This window comes from Lynx rufus, unplaced genomic scaffold, assembly GCF_022079265.1.
Source record: "Lynx rufus isolate CCGP_SWC_20201006 ecotype Redwood Valley unplaced genomic scaffold, mLynRuf1.p SCAF_8, whole genome shotgun sequence".
NCBI classification, from domain to species: Eukaryota; Metazoa; Chordata; class Mammalia; order Carnivora; family Felidae; genus Lynx; species Lynx rufus.
In genome coordinates this window covers 43,565,788-43,581,885 of record NW_025814896.1, presented here as the reverse complement: position 1 = coordinate 43,581,885, position 16,098 = coordinate 43,565,788, and positions in this window count along the sequence as shown.

Below are 16,098 nucleotides of genomic sequence, written 5' to 3'. Positions count from 1 at the left end.
TATGCCTTTTTAACCCATTGGTGCAAGCCCAGGGAATTCCTAAACTTATTCCCCACAGTCAGGCACTCTAAACGAATGAGCCACCCAGGTGCCCCATTTCTTCTGTTAATTTTAATCTGATAGTTCTGCTCTAAGTTTGTAGGTAAAAATAAAAGTATGCATGTCAGTAGATTAGAAAATATTGGGGTATTGTCTTTTCTAACTTAAACTTTTCTTTTTTTTTTTTAGTTGATTTTTTTTCCAATATATGAAATTTATTGTCCAATTGGTTTCCATACAACACCCAGTGCTCATCCCAAAAGGTGCCCTCCTCAATACCCATCACCCACCCTCCCCTCCCTCCCACCCTCCCCTCCCTCCCACCCTAACTTAAACTTTTCAAAATAAATATTCTAAAATGTAAAATAATACCCTGTTTTGTGGGTTTATGTGCTGTTACAAGACAGACAATGTATGTTTTGCCTCTTAGCCACATTTATAGTCAAGGTAGACATTTAAGCCCCATTAAATGCTGGCAGTCTGAGTAATTTACTATTTGTCTTATTGAAATAATTGCTTTTATAAACCATTATGTGTTTGTTGTAAAAAAAAAATTAAAGCAATGCAGAAAACTCAAATAAAGAAGAATTGTTGAAATACCACCATCCAGAGATAGTTTCCTAAACATCTCTCTACACATAGACTATCTTACATAAATATTTTTGTTCAATAATATATTGACATTTATTTCCTTATTAAAAATCCTTGTTTTACCCCATATACCAAGAAAAATACCTTGTGAAATACCTCTCTGTTGTAGGTCGCGATCGCTTATGAACTCCGGACAGCAAAAACAGGATCAAAACAAGTTATTACGGCCGGGCCAGACAGGGAAATACAACAGGTCCCGAAAGTCTGAACAAGCTTTGGGAATGTCTTATAAAGGCTGTATCGACCAAATGGGTTGCAAAGGGTGGCAGTTAGAAATGGCAGGCACCAATTACACAATGTTGTAGGTTTTTAAAATATAAGGCAGGCACCAATCACACAGTCCTGAAGAATTTTAAGATATAACTTGTTGACTCCAGCCAGTTGAATGCTGAATCATGTTTACAATATTAGTCTTCTATCTATTCGAACAAGATGCGGTGCCCGAGAATGGGGAAGGTGATTACGCCAAGCAGGTTTACAGAAGCTCAAACAAGCAGTTAAGAGGAAGTTGTATTTCTCAGCAACTCAGCAAATGTGGTTCTAAGCAGAACTAACATCTAGGGAACAGGAACAGCATTTCTAGGAGAGCCCAAAACAAACACTGGTTCAGCATCTCAACTCTGGGGTCCTTCTAAGCTTACATAGGTCATAGCTTACTCCCGGGCTACAGGAGGCTAGCCATGCTTGCCCTTTACACTGTCGTGAGGGGCGCCTGGGTGGCTCAGTCGTTTAAATGACTGACTCTTGGTTTCCACTCAGGTTATGATCTCACAGTTCCGCTCAAGTCATGACCTCAAGGATCCCTGCTTGGGATTCTCTCTGTCCCTCTCTCTCTGCCTCTCCCCACTTGCGCTGTCTCTGTCTCTCTCAAAATAAATACACTTAAAAAAGAAAAAAAAACTTAAAAAAAAAAAAACCTGGACACGCGTGCACACAAATGGAATAATACCTCAGGATGGAAAGCCCCTCTCTGAGACCTAACAAGAGCTGAAACTTCTTACTCAAGCCCCTTCTCGTGTTTCTTACATGTCACTTTTCAAAGGTCCGAAGAGGGCGCGATGACTTCACATTTAGCTGAAGTGTGCCGGTGCGCCTGGTGGTTTTCACGTTTGTGCCCTTTCGGTGACCTAGTTGGAAGGTAGCACGTCCAGTGTCACATTCCCACGTTTCTCAATGCCCCACAGAATGGAGCCAACAGCACTGCGGAAATGTATGGTTTTGTTACTGTTTTGTTTCCTCTTATCCTCCCCAGGTGGTAGCCGCAAGGCGCAAGGGTGTGACGTTTTCAGCCAGAGGGGAAGCCTAGAGGCATTGGCACAGGGACGCTGCTGTGCAAGCTCCATTCTGGACCTGCTGCCTGACTGCATCCTCTGTGGGTCAAATGCACATACTGAATCTTTATCAATGGGCTGCACTTATTATGGGGAAAACTGTAAAGTTACATTTCCAGGTTTTTGCAGTTAAAAAAAAAGTTAAACCAAACTATTCAGAGCCCTCGGTGAATTCTGGAGAGAAATCACCTACAATGAGGCTCACCTTGCTACGCTGTGTCCCTAGGGTTGAGAGAGAATAGGGTCAGGACTCGGGGCTCCGCCCCAAACCTTTAACCGACTATACCGTATGGTTAAAACTCCCTAAAGGAAAATTCTTGGGCAATATATCTTACAGGAATGCAGAAAACAGGACATCAGTTTAAAAGAAACTCGCAAAAGGACAGACGGTCAGCTTCCTGCAAACACCAAGCAGAGCCTGAAGGCAAGCGTGCAAAAAATTAGTGATATCCAGCCCAAACCAGTCTGCACCAGGGTGGACCTCTGATGCTGACCTCAGAGTATGCACTGTGACCACCAGGAGTGCCCTCAAGTTAACTTTCCCTCATTGAAATGCTAAAAGTCACACCCAGAGGGGGAGATTTAACATGCTAATGAGGCATGCATTGTTCGGAAAGCATAATCTCTCAGTACACAAGCGCCAAGAAAAACCCCACCTCTACATACTTAAACCTCACCCTTTTCCCACCTAAATTTCTTTACTCGGGGAGTCAGCCTGAGGATTCTTTCCTCTGCTGTCTCCCTTGTGCTGGACCATAAGCCCCAATAAAGCCTTGCCTAAAACTCTCATTTGGCCTCTTGTCAATTTCTTTCTTTTTTTTTTTTTAAGATTTTATTATTTTTTTCAATTTTAATTTTATTTGAGACAGAGAGGGCGAGGAGAGGGCGGGTGGGGGGGAGGAGAGAGAAAGAGAGAGAGAGCAAGAATCTCAAGCAGGCTCCATGCACAGTGCAGAGCCAGAGACAGGGCTTCATCCCACAACCCTGGGATCAGACCTGAGCTAAAATCAAGATTCAGACACTCGACGAACTGAGCCACCCAGGTGCCCCTTAAAGATTTTATTTTAAAATACTCTCTGTACCCAACATGGAGCCCAAACTCACACCCCAGAAATCAAGAACGGCTTGCTTTTCTGACTGAGCCACCAGGTGCCCCCTCTTGTCAATTTGTATCTCTTAGAGAAGCCTAAGGGCCTGGTTCACTAACAGTGAGCTCAGGTCCCAAGGTCTTGCTGTGTCACTTATTCCCTATCTCATCTGGGAGCGCTTGAGGTGGCCAAGGGTCCTCCTTGGCAGTTGGCCCCAGCTCCCCCCTTTCCCCCACCACCCATTTGCATCCAGGCACCAAGCCCTGCGGACTGGGTCTCCTGGCTCCCTTTTCTCCTCTTCCTGCAGCCATGGGCTTGGCCAAGGTCATCTCTTGCAGGTTTGATAAAATTGCCCTCCTGCAGATCCCCACCCTGGCTTTATGTTCCTCAACCACTTTACTGTCATCGCTGCCAGAGTGGTCAACACGAAGGTGACCCCTATGGTGACCGCTTAGAATCCATCGCTGGTTTCCTTCCACTTAGGACGGGTTCCACTCTTGGCCCTGTGCTCCAAACTGACACCAGCAACTCACACTCAGGCAAAAGGACAGATGTGCAGCTTCCTGAAAACATCAAGTAGTACCTGAAGGCGAGAGTGCAGGATGTGGGTGTCCCCAACACTGATCAAGCAGAGCCAGTGACATGCAGAAGAAAAGAAAGCAGATACACGAGATATGAAGGTCTTCCTTCCTTAACTCTGTTAGAACTCATAGCTATTCCCTGGTGTCTAGAAGCTGGGAAGTCCTTGGAGACGCTTCTTTATCCAAGCCCTGGAGGGGGGTCTGAGACTGGGCCAGTAGAGCTGCAGCATAACAGACACTCCAAGTGTCACTAAATGGGTTTGGTTGGCTGGAGGAGGGAGCCCTTTATGTGTCCGATTTACTAGAAGTCTGGCTTTTTCCTTTCTGCTACTGAAGGCCTCTTGCTCAGTCAACTAGGAACTGGGAATTTGCAGCTGGTGGGCATCCATGATGCCCTGGGGGCTCCAGATTGTTGTTGCCCCTCGGTGGGGCAAACTGCTGGGAAAGCTCTTAAATACATTGATCATTCAGTGACAAAGGAAGCCTAGAATTGTACACATTTGTTAAAACATCCTTTTTTGTGGGTGGAGGGGAAGCTTTTTATTAGGATGCAACCCCTGTCTAACATGTTTCAGATTGGGCCTAGCTGCCTTCATTGAATTTGCTAAATATTGCAGACTCTGCTTCCCGGCCTCCTCCCCTAAATTTCCCCTCCCCTCTTACCCAACCCTCTGTTCTGGCCCTTATCTTCATCTTCCCCTTCCCCACCTCTCCAACCCCTCCTGTCCCTCCATTCATTTCTAACAGTTACCCCTCCCCCACCATTTCTTTGCAGATCCAATATTTGGTATTTACCTTAATGATAGACTAATTGCCTGATTTGTCCATTTTTCTTTCTCAGTGAAAGCTCATACCAATATTTCATGGAGATATCCCTTATTTATTTAAGAAACACGCATTTGAACTGGTACACTCATCTCCTGTGGATATAAACTTACCAGTGTTAACGGAAAATACATGGTAAATTATGCTATTTGTTCTCTCGGTTTTGTTATTCACACAGCGCAGGAACCCAGTTACTGAAAAATGTAAATGTGTATGATGTATAGACGTTTCATCCCCAGAACTCTCATAATCCTCCATGTTTTCCCCAAGGGAACAACTAGAAAGTTTTTATTCTCTTAAACCTCATGGACATAATCAAATATATGTATGCCTGGCTGCCAGATGTGGTGTTGTGCTCACTTATACATGTTACATGTAATATGGTGGATTTTCTTCAGTGGTTTTTGTGGGTGGTCAGTATTAATATGTGGCTGACCAACAAGATTGGTAGGTATGGACACTTTCTCCTGTCCCTGGTGATGCTGGAGTAGGGCTGGGAGTTTCTTTCACAGGCTTTGCTTCTAGCAGCAAGGATGGGGAGCAGGCAGGTAAGTTATCACTCCTCCATTCTGGACTATTGGGTTCGTAAAGGAATTGAACTTATCCTGCCTGGCAAATCTGATTTCCTTACTATTATCCTAGCTGTGTGCTTTGAGGTGGCCTAAGTACCCTGTCCATCTCTATGCTTCTGAGATTCTTCCATCCATACTAAACATTTTAAAAATTATTAATTCTATCTCTTGTTATAAATCTGTTCAGATTTTGCATTTCTTCTTGAGTCAATTTCTGTAGGTCGCCTTTTTCTAGAATTTGTCCATTTCATCTGGGTTATCTAATTTGTTGAACAGCATACAATTGTTCATAGTATTTCCTTACACCCATTTTTATTTCTGTAAAGTCAGTAATAGTGTCCCCACTTTCATTTCCTTTTTTTTTTTTTTTTTTCAACGTTTATTTATTTTTGGGACAGAGAGAGACAGAGCATGAACGAGGGAGGGGCAGAGAGAGAGGGAGACACAGAATCGGAAACAGGCTCCAGGCTCCGAGCCATCAGCCCAGAGCCTGACGCGGGGCTCGAACTCACGGACCGCGAGATCGTGACCTGGCTGAAGTCGGACACTTAACCGACTGCGCCACCCAGGCGCCCCCCCACTTTCATTTCCAATATTATTTTCTCTCCTCTCTTTTCTTCTTAGTTTCGCTAAAGGTTTATCAATGTTGTTGATAGAACCAAATTTAGGGTCCATTGATTCTATTTTTATTCCCTATTTCATTTATTTCCTTTCTAACCCTTATTATTTCTTCCTCTGCTAGCTTTGGGTTTAGTTTGTTTTCCTTTTTCTAGTTTCTGAAGGTGGAAGTTTATTATTGTTATGAGACCTTTTTATTTATTTATTTTACAAAGAGAGAGGAGTGGGGAGAGGGAGAGAGGGAGAGAGAGAGAATCCCCAGTAGGCGCCATGCTCAGTGTGGAGCCCAATGCAGAGCTGGAGCCCACAACCCTGGGATCATAACTTGAGCTGAAATCAAGAGTTAGACCCTCAACCGACTGAGCCACCCAGGCACCCCGAGATCTTTTTAAATGTAGATATTTATAACTATGAATTTTGCTTTGAGTACTGGCTTCACTGCATCCCATACATTTTGGTGTGTCGTGTTTTCATTTCATCTCAACGTACTTTCTAATTTCCTTTCTGACGTCTTCTTTGACCCATTCATTATACAGGAGTGTGCTGTTTGAGCCCCACACATCTGTGAATTTTCCAGTCTTCCTTCTGTTATTGATTGCCAGTTGTATTCCACTGTGGCTGGAAAAACTGCTTGGTATGGTTTCAAACCTTTGAACTCTCTCTAGACTTGTTATAACCTAATACATGTTCTGTCTGAAGAGCGTTTCATGTGGACTTGAGGAGTGTGGATTCTGCTTTGCTGTGTGGTGTGCTCTAGAGAGCTGTCCAGTCTGTCAAATCTGGTTGAATGACAGTGTTCAGTTTCCAATTTCCTTGCTCATCTGCTAATTGTTTTATCCATTATTGAAAAGGGAGTACTGAAGTCTCAGTAATTATTGTTGAATGACTGATTTCTCCCTTTAATCCTGTCAGTTTTGCCTTATTTATTTTGAGGCTCTGTTGTTAGGGACATGTTATGTTTTTTGTTTTTGTTTTGTTTTGTTTTGTTTTGTTTTTTTAGAGAGATGGCACAAGTGAGTGAGGGGCAGAGAGAGAGAGACAGAGAGAGAGAGAGAGAGAGAGAGAGAGGATCCCACAAAGGGCAGAAAGGGAGAGAGAGAGAGAAGTAGGGCTCACCTGGGGCTCGTGCTCAACTGAAGCCTGGCTTGAGCTCACCTGATGTGGGACTTAAACTCACAAACTGTGAGATCATGACCTGAACCGAAGTCAGAGGCTTAACAACTGAGCCACCCAGGTGCCCAGAGGAGTATGTTATGCTTACAGAAAGATCTGTTCAGGGCAAGTTAGTCAATCCCTTTAACTTCATTTTCTGTAAAAACTCCTTATTGAAAATGCCAACAACGATATAAATTGAAAACTCAGGACTATTTGTGGAAACAAATCCTTAACAGTGCCAATCCCACTTTGAGTTACTCTGGGTCATTGGTCAGTGAGACTGTCTCTTCTTAAGAATTGTATCCATGGTGCTTAGCTGCCACAGCAACCCACAGATGCCTCCTTACTGCTTTACTAATGGTGTTCCAGAATGGCCTTCCATGAGGTTTATGCATTCTGTGTGTCAGGTTCCTTGCACACAAAAGCACAAACACCTCAAAATGAAGGCTATTTCTGGAGACAGTGGTGGAAGTTTTTCTAGCTATGACCCAATAAGGGTGGTTCCTCCAACCTGCAACAAGTGTTCTATCCATCGTTAAATGTGCTGTCACTCTTCCTGTGACAGTCAAGGCCTGTCCTTTTAGGCTAAATGGCTGCAGGCATTATTCAATTACCCCTGAATGTAAAATTTACCTCTAGAATTTTTATTAGGTTTTGTTTTATAATTTCTAAATCTTTATGGATATTCTCTCTTTGGTGACACATCATTTTCCTGGTTTCCTTGGACTCTTTGAACCTATCTTAAGACAGTCGATTTAAAGTCTTGGCCTAGTGGGGCACCTGGGAGGCTCAGTCAGGCGACCAACTTCAGCTCACGTCATGGTCTTGTGGGTTGTGGGTTTGAGCCCCACATCAGGCTCTATGCTGACAGCTTGGAGCCTGGAGCCTCCTTCAGATTCTGTGTCTCCCTCTCTCTCTACCCCTGCCCCTCACACTCTGTGTCTCTATCTCTCAAAACTAAATAAACATTAAAATTTTTTTTTTTTTAAGTCTTGGTCTAGTAAGCCCAATGTCTAGTCTTCCTCATAGATAGTTATCATTACTTTCTTATTTCCCTGTGAGTGGTTCATAATTTCTTGTTGTTGTTTTTTTTCTGGCATGCCTCATAATTTTTGGTTGAAAACTAGAGATTTTGAATAATATAATGTGGCAGTTCTAAAAATTAGGTTCTGCCCCATCCCAGGGTTTGTTGTTGCTGCTTGTTATGGATTGTTGTTGATTCAGTTACTTTTCTAAACTGTTTTTGTAAAGATTGTATTCTTTGTCATGTATAGCCATTGAAGTCTCTGTTCTCTTAGCTTAGTGGTCAGCTAATGATTTGATAGAGATTTCCTTAAACATCGAGAGCCAAAAATACAAAATACTCTCCAAGTTTTGCAGGTTGGCTCTGTGTGAAATATTTATTTAATGCTTAGCCAGGCTGTCTAAAACTCTGCCTTAGCCTTTACTTTCTCCTTCTGTGGAGCTGAAAAGTTAGCCAGAGGGGACAAATTAGGGTCTTCTCTAGTCTTTTCTGATCATATGTCCAGGCTGTGAGTGCATGCGGCCTTCTAGATTTCCTGGTATATGTGTGGGCTTTTTAAAGCACTCATTCCCCCAAGTGTCTCCTTACTTAACCTCTTCCTTCTCAGACTTTCTGGCTATCGATTGCTCTCCCTATCTGATATCTTGTGCCTCTGGTGGCTGAGGCTAATATGTTAATCTTTAAATGCTTTCAATAAATGCCATCTGAGAAGCTGCTTCTGTCTGGGGAAAGTCCAAGTCAGATGCAGCAAAGGCAAGCCCTCGAGCCAATCCTTCAGGGAGTCACCAGACTCCTCAAAACACACAACCATGGTTCCTTGGGAATAGGGTCCATATTGCTCCCTCTGGTAACAACCTGCACCCAAAATGTAGGCTACTGTCTTCATGGCTGCTGCTGAGCTGGGGGTGGGAGATGTTCAGCAAGTAAGATATAATGCCACAACACTCTCAGAAAAATTCTCCTGTCTTCACTTATCATTCCCTTGGTTGTTGTAAGGTTGTTGTTTTTTAAAATAGATTTCAGAGTTCTGAAAAAGTTGATTCTGACAGTTTCTGCCAACTTTTTCTTTACTTTTGTGGAGAGGAAGAATGTTGGAGTTCCTTACTCTGCCATTTTCAGTGACATCACTCCAGTATGACTGTGTTATCCTGTTAACAGCAATCAGAAGTGTATCATTTCCTTAAAAACAAAGGTCAGAAAAATTATAGGATGTTCAGAACCAGAAACATTCTTGGGAAATTTTTAGTACATGAATCTTTTCATGAACTAGGTGTTGAGTACTGTTGAAGAAATGTGAGAATACAAGACACAACACCAGGGTGCCTGCCTGGGTGGCTCAGTTAGTTAAGCATCCGACTTCAGCTCAGGTCATGATGTCACTGTGTGTAAGTTCAAGCCCCACCTGGTTGGGGGAGGGGGGGTGGCTCTGTGCTGACTGCTCAGAGCCTGGAGCCTGCTTCAGATTCTGTGTCTCCTTCTCTCTGCCCCTCCCCAACTCACGCTCTGTCTCTCTCTCAAAAATAAACATAGTTTTTTAAATAATAAATAAAAAAAAGAAAAAGAAGCGCCAGGCTCTAGAAAATTAAAAACAAACAAACACCTAGCTTCCAAAGAACTTGTATGTGTAGGTAGCATATAAAGGATTCTCATTGGAATAGAAGATGTACAGCCTCTCACATATTCAGAGGCATTAATTCTCTTAGTAAAGACATTTTCAGATACTGATTATGATTAAAATTGGGATATATGGTATAAACATGTGTGTTACGCTTTTTTCGTCCACTGGTAGTTATCCTGGTCAAAACAGTAATTCACTATGCTAGGACTTGAAAACTATCAAAGAGTAACAACCCCAGAAATTTATGATTTATAAAAATTTTGATAAAGGGACCTCAGTCAGTTAAATGTCCAGCTTTGGCTCGGGTCATGATCACGAGATTTGTGAGTTCGAGCCCCGTGTCGGGCTCTGTGCTGACGTCTGGGAGCCTGGAGCCTGCTTCAGATTCTATGTCTCCCTCTCTCTCAGCCCCTCCCCTGCTCAGGCTCTCTCTCTGTCTCTCAAAAATAAATAAATGTTAAAAAAGTTTTTTTTTAAATAAGAAATCATACTTCCAGGTCATTTTAAAAGAATAATCTGGCATAGGATTTATATGCAAATAATCTAGAGTTAGAGACGATCTGAATTAAAAAATCGTATTTCTGGATGACTTTGAAAAAAAATTGCCTTGAGATTTATGTCCAAAAAAATTCTACAATTTGAATATGGATTTAAAAACTTGCATTTCTGTGCCATTCTTTGGAAAAATTATGGTGAATAATTCATGTCCAAAATCTCCCAAGATTTAGCAGATTTGGATAAAATATTTTGTTTTTGCATCATTTTGGAGGAAAAATATGGCATAGAGTTATGTCCAAAAATACATTTTGAGAAAATTTAGATGAGAAGCTATCTTTCTGAACCATGTTGGAAGAAAAAAATTGCATGGGACTTCTATCTAAAGAACCCACTTCTTGGAAGAAAAAGCTAGCATAGAACTTATGTCCAAGAAATTGCATTTTGTAGTGAATTTGGGTTTAAAAAAATATGTTTGGGGATCCACTTTGAAAGAAAATATGCCACAGGACTTATATCTAATAAACCTCATAAATTTAAATAAAAAATAATATTTTATGGCCATTTACAAAGAACAGTCTGTCACAGGGCTTACCAAAAAACCATCTTACAATTTGAGGACATTTGGATGAAATATCACCATTTTAGGCCGCTCTGAAAGAAAATCTGGCATAGGAGTTGTTCAAAAAATGCCAAAAAAAAATATTTGAGCCAATTTGAAAAATCACACTTGCAGGCTTTTTAGAAGAAAAGTCTTACATGGGACTTATGTCCAAAAGATACCAAGATTTGAGTGAATTTGGATCAGAAGTCACATTTTCTGCATATTAAAAAAAAATATATATATATATATATCTGGTGTAGGTCCTAGTTTCAATAAGCCCCCAAATTTGAGCAGACTTGGATGAAAAACATCATATTTCTAGGGCATCTGGGGACAAATACCTAGCATATGACTTATTTCCCAAAACTCCACTACTTATATGAAATTGGATTTTAAAAAATCATGTTTCTTGCCCATTTGGGAGGAAAATTTGATGAAGGATTTATGCCCCCCAAAAACTAATGTTTTGAATGAGTTTGGATGAAAAAGTGTATCTGGGCAATTTTGTAAAATAATGTAACATAGAATAATTTGAGCACAGTTAGATGGAAAGTCACTTTTGGGTCATCTTAGAAAAGTCTGAGGTAAGAATTATTTCCACAAACCCATAAGACTTAATGAATTTGGATGAAAAATTATATTTTCAAGAACATAGTGTATTATAGACAGAAAATCCCAATTATTGTTCTAATTTTGATGAAAAATGTCTTTTTAGACCATTTTAGAAGAAAAACCAAGTGTGTGAGTTTAGGTGCAAAACTTAAGCTATTTGAGTAAGTTTGTATGAAAAGTTGCATTTCGTGGGCTATTTGAGAAGAAAATTTTGCTGTAGGGCTTATGTTCAAGAAACTCCAGTAATTATTGCTGTAGATTTAGTAAGCTTTGAAATTGGGAAGTTTAAGTCTTTCAATTTAGTTCTTATTTTCTAAAAATATGTTATTCTATTGCTTTTTAATGTAAAACATAGCAACACTGGCTGTAGCATTCTTAGACTGTTTTCCTTAACCCTCCCCCTACTGATTAATCTTGGAGATCTTCCCATGTAAATACGTAGAGATGTTTCTCATTCTTTGACAATATACAGCATATTGTTCTATTTATGCATGGCTGACTTTAATTAGATCCTCTATTGGTGAACATTTTTTTCTTTACTAAAATTTGAAGTTACCACTGCACTGAAGAACCTATATAAATGATTTTGCACAAGAACACCTACAGCTATTGGATAAATTCTATTGAGATTATGGACTCATCAGGGGAATATGAAGTTTTAATTTTGGTACATATCACCAAGTTGTCCACCATAAAACTTGTGCCAATTTATATTTCCAAGACTAACATGTAACCGTACCTGTTTCCACAGACTACAAGAGTATGTTTTCAAATTTTATAATTTTTGCCAGTCTGACAGGTTGTAAATCTCTCTGTGTGATTTTCATTTGTATCTTCACCAACATTAAGGACATTTTCAAATGAAAATAAGACTTCCTAAACTGTGATCTGAATCTGATCAGTCAGTTTGAGTATTTTTTGTTGCATTGTTGATTTTAAAAACTCCACTTCTTGGGGTGTCTGGGTGGCTCAGTCAGTTAAGCGTCGAACTTTGGTTCAGGTCATGATCTCACGGTTCGTGAGTTTGAGCCCCACATGGGGTTCTCTGCTGTCAGTGCAGAGCCTGATTTGGATCCTTTGTCTCCCTCTCTCTCTGCTCCTGCCCTGCTTGCACGTGCACTCTCTCTCTCTCTCAAAAATAAGTAGATATTTAAAAAAAGGGGGGGGGATTTCTCTAAAAAAAATAAAAACTCCATTTCTAGAGATATTTTGTAGCTCTTTATGATATGGACTTCAGCATTTTCCTCCAGTTTGTCTTTTGTTTTGGCTGAAGGTGTGAGTTGTCTTGTAGAATTTACCTCTGTGTAGCCAAACTCAATCTATTTTCATTATGGCTTCATGGTTTTAAGTCCTAGTTAGAAAAGTCAGCCCTATGTTACAAAGGTGTTACAACTATCTATTACTATGTAAGGACAACACTAAAATTTAGGGCTTAAGACAATTTTATCATCATCCCTCGCAGTTGTGTGGGTCGACTGAGCTCAGCTGAATAGTTCTCCTTTGAAGTGTGAAGGCTCCGCGATGGCTCAATCATGTAACTGCAGTTGATGTTTGCTGCTGGTTAGTGTAGCTAGGGCTACTGACCAGAATACCTCCATGAGGCCCCTCAGTGTGGCTTTGAGGTTTTTGCAGCATGGAAGTGGGATTCAAAGAGTAGAAACTGTAAGGATTGAACTAGTTTGAAACTGAACTAGCATCAGAAGTCCTGTAATATCACTTCTAGATTCTCTTGATCAAGCAAATCACTAAGGCCAATCCAGATCCATGTGGAGGGTAAATAGACCACACACACGAAGGAATTGATGATGTCCATCTTGGGAGACTATTTTCACAGGTCACCCTCTTGACAACAAACTTCATGTCCATCCCATGTGAAACATACATTCATCCCCAAGACTCCCAAATTCTTAGCCCATTAATGCATTGGCTCAAGGTTCAGAATCTTGTTATCTAAACCATGTCAAACAAAGTATGGATGATTCTTTATATGAAGACTTGAGAGCTAAAGACATGTTATCTAACACTCAATGTTGATTTAGGGATAAAATAACCACAACGAAGGCTTCTATTTTAAAAAAAGTAGAGCAATAACAAATACACAGCAGGCACCAGTTCATATAAATTTTGAAATTCAGCTGGGCACATGCCATCAGTTCCTTAATTAATGTCCAGTACTGCTCCCTGGCAGTGATTCTCCATTGCTTTTATGTCTACACTGAGTTATTCTTCCATTTCTCTAAGAAATGGCCTATTTTTGCAGTGTAGATTTATTTCTTAGCCTGCCTTTCTGCCCATAGAAAAGTAGGGAGTTTTCTCTGTCCTTTTCAGACTAGTCTGGTGTTTCTATTACAAAATCATGGGTTCTCCATGTTTCTTACAGAAGTTCACTATGTTAGACAAAACCACATCTACAAGCTCTTCAAGTGAAGGCTCTCTCTGGTTTGGGTTGCCAGGTGCTGTGGGATGATATCTTTAAAATTCATAGGAACCATTTTGTGTAGTTGAGAATCTAGGAGCTATACACTAATCCTTCTTAAGTCTTAAAAAAAAAAGGGTTTATAGCTGCATCCTTCAGATGACCTTTAAGGTAAAGGTAGTCCTAGTAGCACTATTGTTGGGTCATAGGGTAGCTCTATTTTCAATTTTTTGAGGAACCTCCACACTAAAACAAATTGTGTGGAGGTTATAGTGTGGAGGTTCCTCAAAAAATTAAAAATAGAACTACCCTATGACCCAACAATAGTGCTACTAGGAATTTATCCAGAGGCTACAGGAGTGCTGATTCATCGGGGCACATGTACCCCAATGTTTATAGAGCGCTTTCAATAGCCAAATTATGGAAAGAGCCCAAATGTTCATCAAGTGATGAATGAATAAAGATGTGGTTTATATATACAATGCAATACTACTTGGCAATGAGAAAGAATGAAATCTTGCCATTTGTAACAACATGGATGGAACTGGAGTATATTATGCTAAGTGAAATAAGTCAGTCAGAGAAAGATATCGTATGTTTTCACTCATATATGGAACTTGAGAAACTTAGAAGACCATGGGGGAAGAGAAGGGGAAAAAATAGTTTCAAACAGAGAGGGAGGCAAACCATAAGAGACTCTTAAAAACAGAGAACAGGGGCGCCTGGGTGGCGCAGTCAGTTGAGCGTCCGACTTCAGCCAAGTCACGATCTCGCGGTCCGTGAGTTCGAGCCCCGCGTCAGGCTCTGGGCTGATGGCTCGGAGCCTGGAGCCTGTTTCCGATTCTGTGTCTCCCTCTCTCTCTGCCCCTCGCCCATTCATGCTCTGTCTCTCTCTGTCCCAAAAATAAACGTTGAAAAAAACAAAACAAAACAAAAAAAAAAAAACAGAGAACAAACTAAGGGTTGATGGGGGGGGCAGAGGAGGGGGAAAATGGTGATGGGCGTAGAGAAGGGTACTTGTTGGGATGAGCACTGGGTGTTGTATGTTAGTGATGAATCATGAGAATCTGCCCCCAAAACCAAGAGCACAGTGTATACACACTATATGTTGGCTAACTTGACAATTACATATGTGTATATATGTATATATATATATATATATATATATATATATATGTTATTTGTTTTGAACAAAATCACTTTGGACTGGAACACAGTGAAAGTATGGTTAAGAATCTTCAAATATGCCTGAATATCTTTAACCTTGTGATGGGAGAGCTACTGAGGGTGTGTGGCTAAGGGACCTTGGACCAGTTCCTGGCTGGCTGGCATAGGGCCTGGGCCTAGGATGGAGGGCTGAAGAGTGTGTGATTAACGGTCATTACACTATTGGAGCGAGCTGATGAGGTGGTGTGGCTGGGGGTGGCTGGAGATCATCCATGTTCTTAGTGGTCTGATAGGAATGTGACTGGAGATACCAGGCTCTGAGATGAGAGAACTGGTTGGTCATGGCTGAAAGACCAGGCCTGGGGCCTGGAGTGCTGGCGACACTGTACTGTTGAAGGGACTCCATGGTGGGAGGACCAGGGACTAAATAATGCCTGAGAAAAAGCATTTAAGGTGGTTAGGGGCTGATTTAGCAACGGCAATAAAATGGACATTTGAGAGCTAGGAGGAGAGAAGCAGGAAAGGGAGCTATCACAGAAACCAAAGGAAGAGGATAGTTGCAAATAAAAGTGGACTGCTAGTCCACTTTTTTTGGAAGACACCTGGAAGATTCCCCTCACCTGAAATCCCTGAATACCCTTGCTAGGTTTTCTCCCTATACAAAGGACTGGACTTTCCAGTAGATATTCCACTGATTGTCTTCCAGGGAATTGAAATCTTGTGGAAGAGTGGACTTCAGAGCAATCCCTATCAAAATAACACAAGCATTCATCACAGAGCTAGAATAAACAATCCTAAAATTTGTATGGAACCAGAAAAGATCCTGAATAGCCAAAGCAATCTTGAAAAAGAAAACCAAAGCAGGAGGCATCACAATCCCAGACTTCAAGCTATACTACAAAGCTGTAATCATCAAGACAGTATGGTTCTGGTATAAAAACAGACACTTGGATCAATGGAACAGAACAGAGAACCCAGAAATGAACCCACAAACGTATGGCCAACTAATCTTTGACAAAGCAGTAAAGAATATCTAATGGAATAAAGACAGTCTCTTCAGTAAGTGGTGCTGGGAAAACTGGACAGCAACATGCAGAAAACCTGGATCACTTTTTTACACCAGACACAAAAATAAACTCAAAATGGAAGAAAGGCCTAAACATAAGGCAGGAAGCCACCAAAATCTTCGAGGAGAAAGCAGGCAAAAACCTCTTTGGCCTCGGCTGCAACAACCTCTTACTCAACATGTCTCTGGAGGCAAGGGAAACAAAAGCAAAAATGAACTATTGGGACCTCATCAAA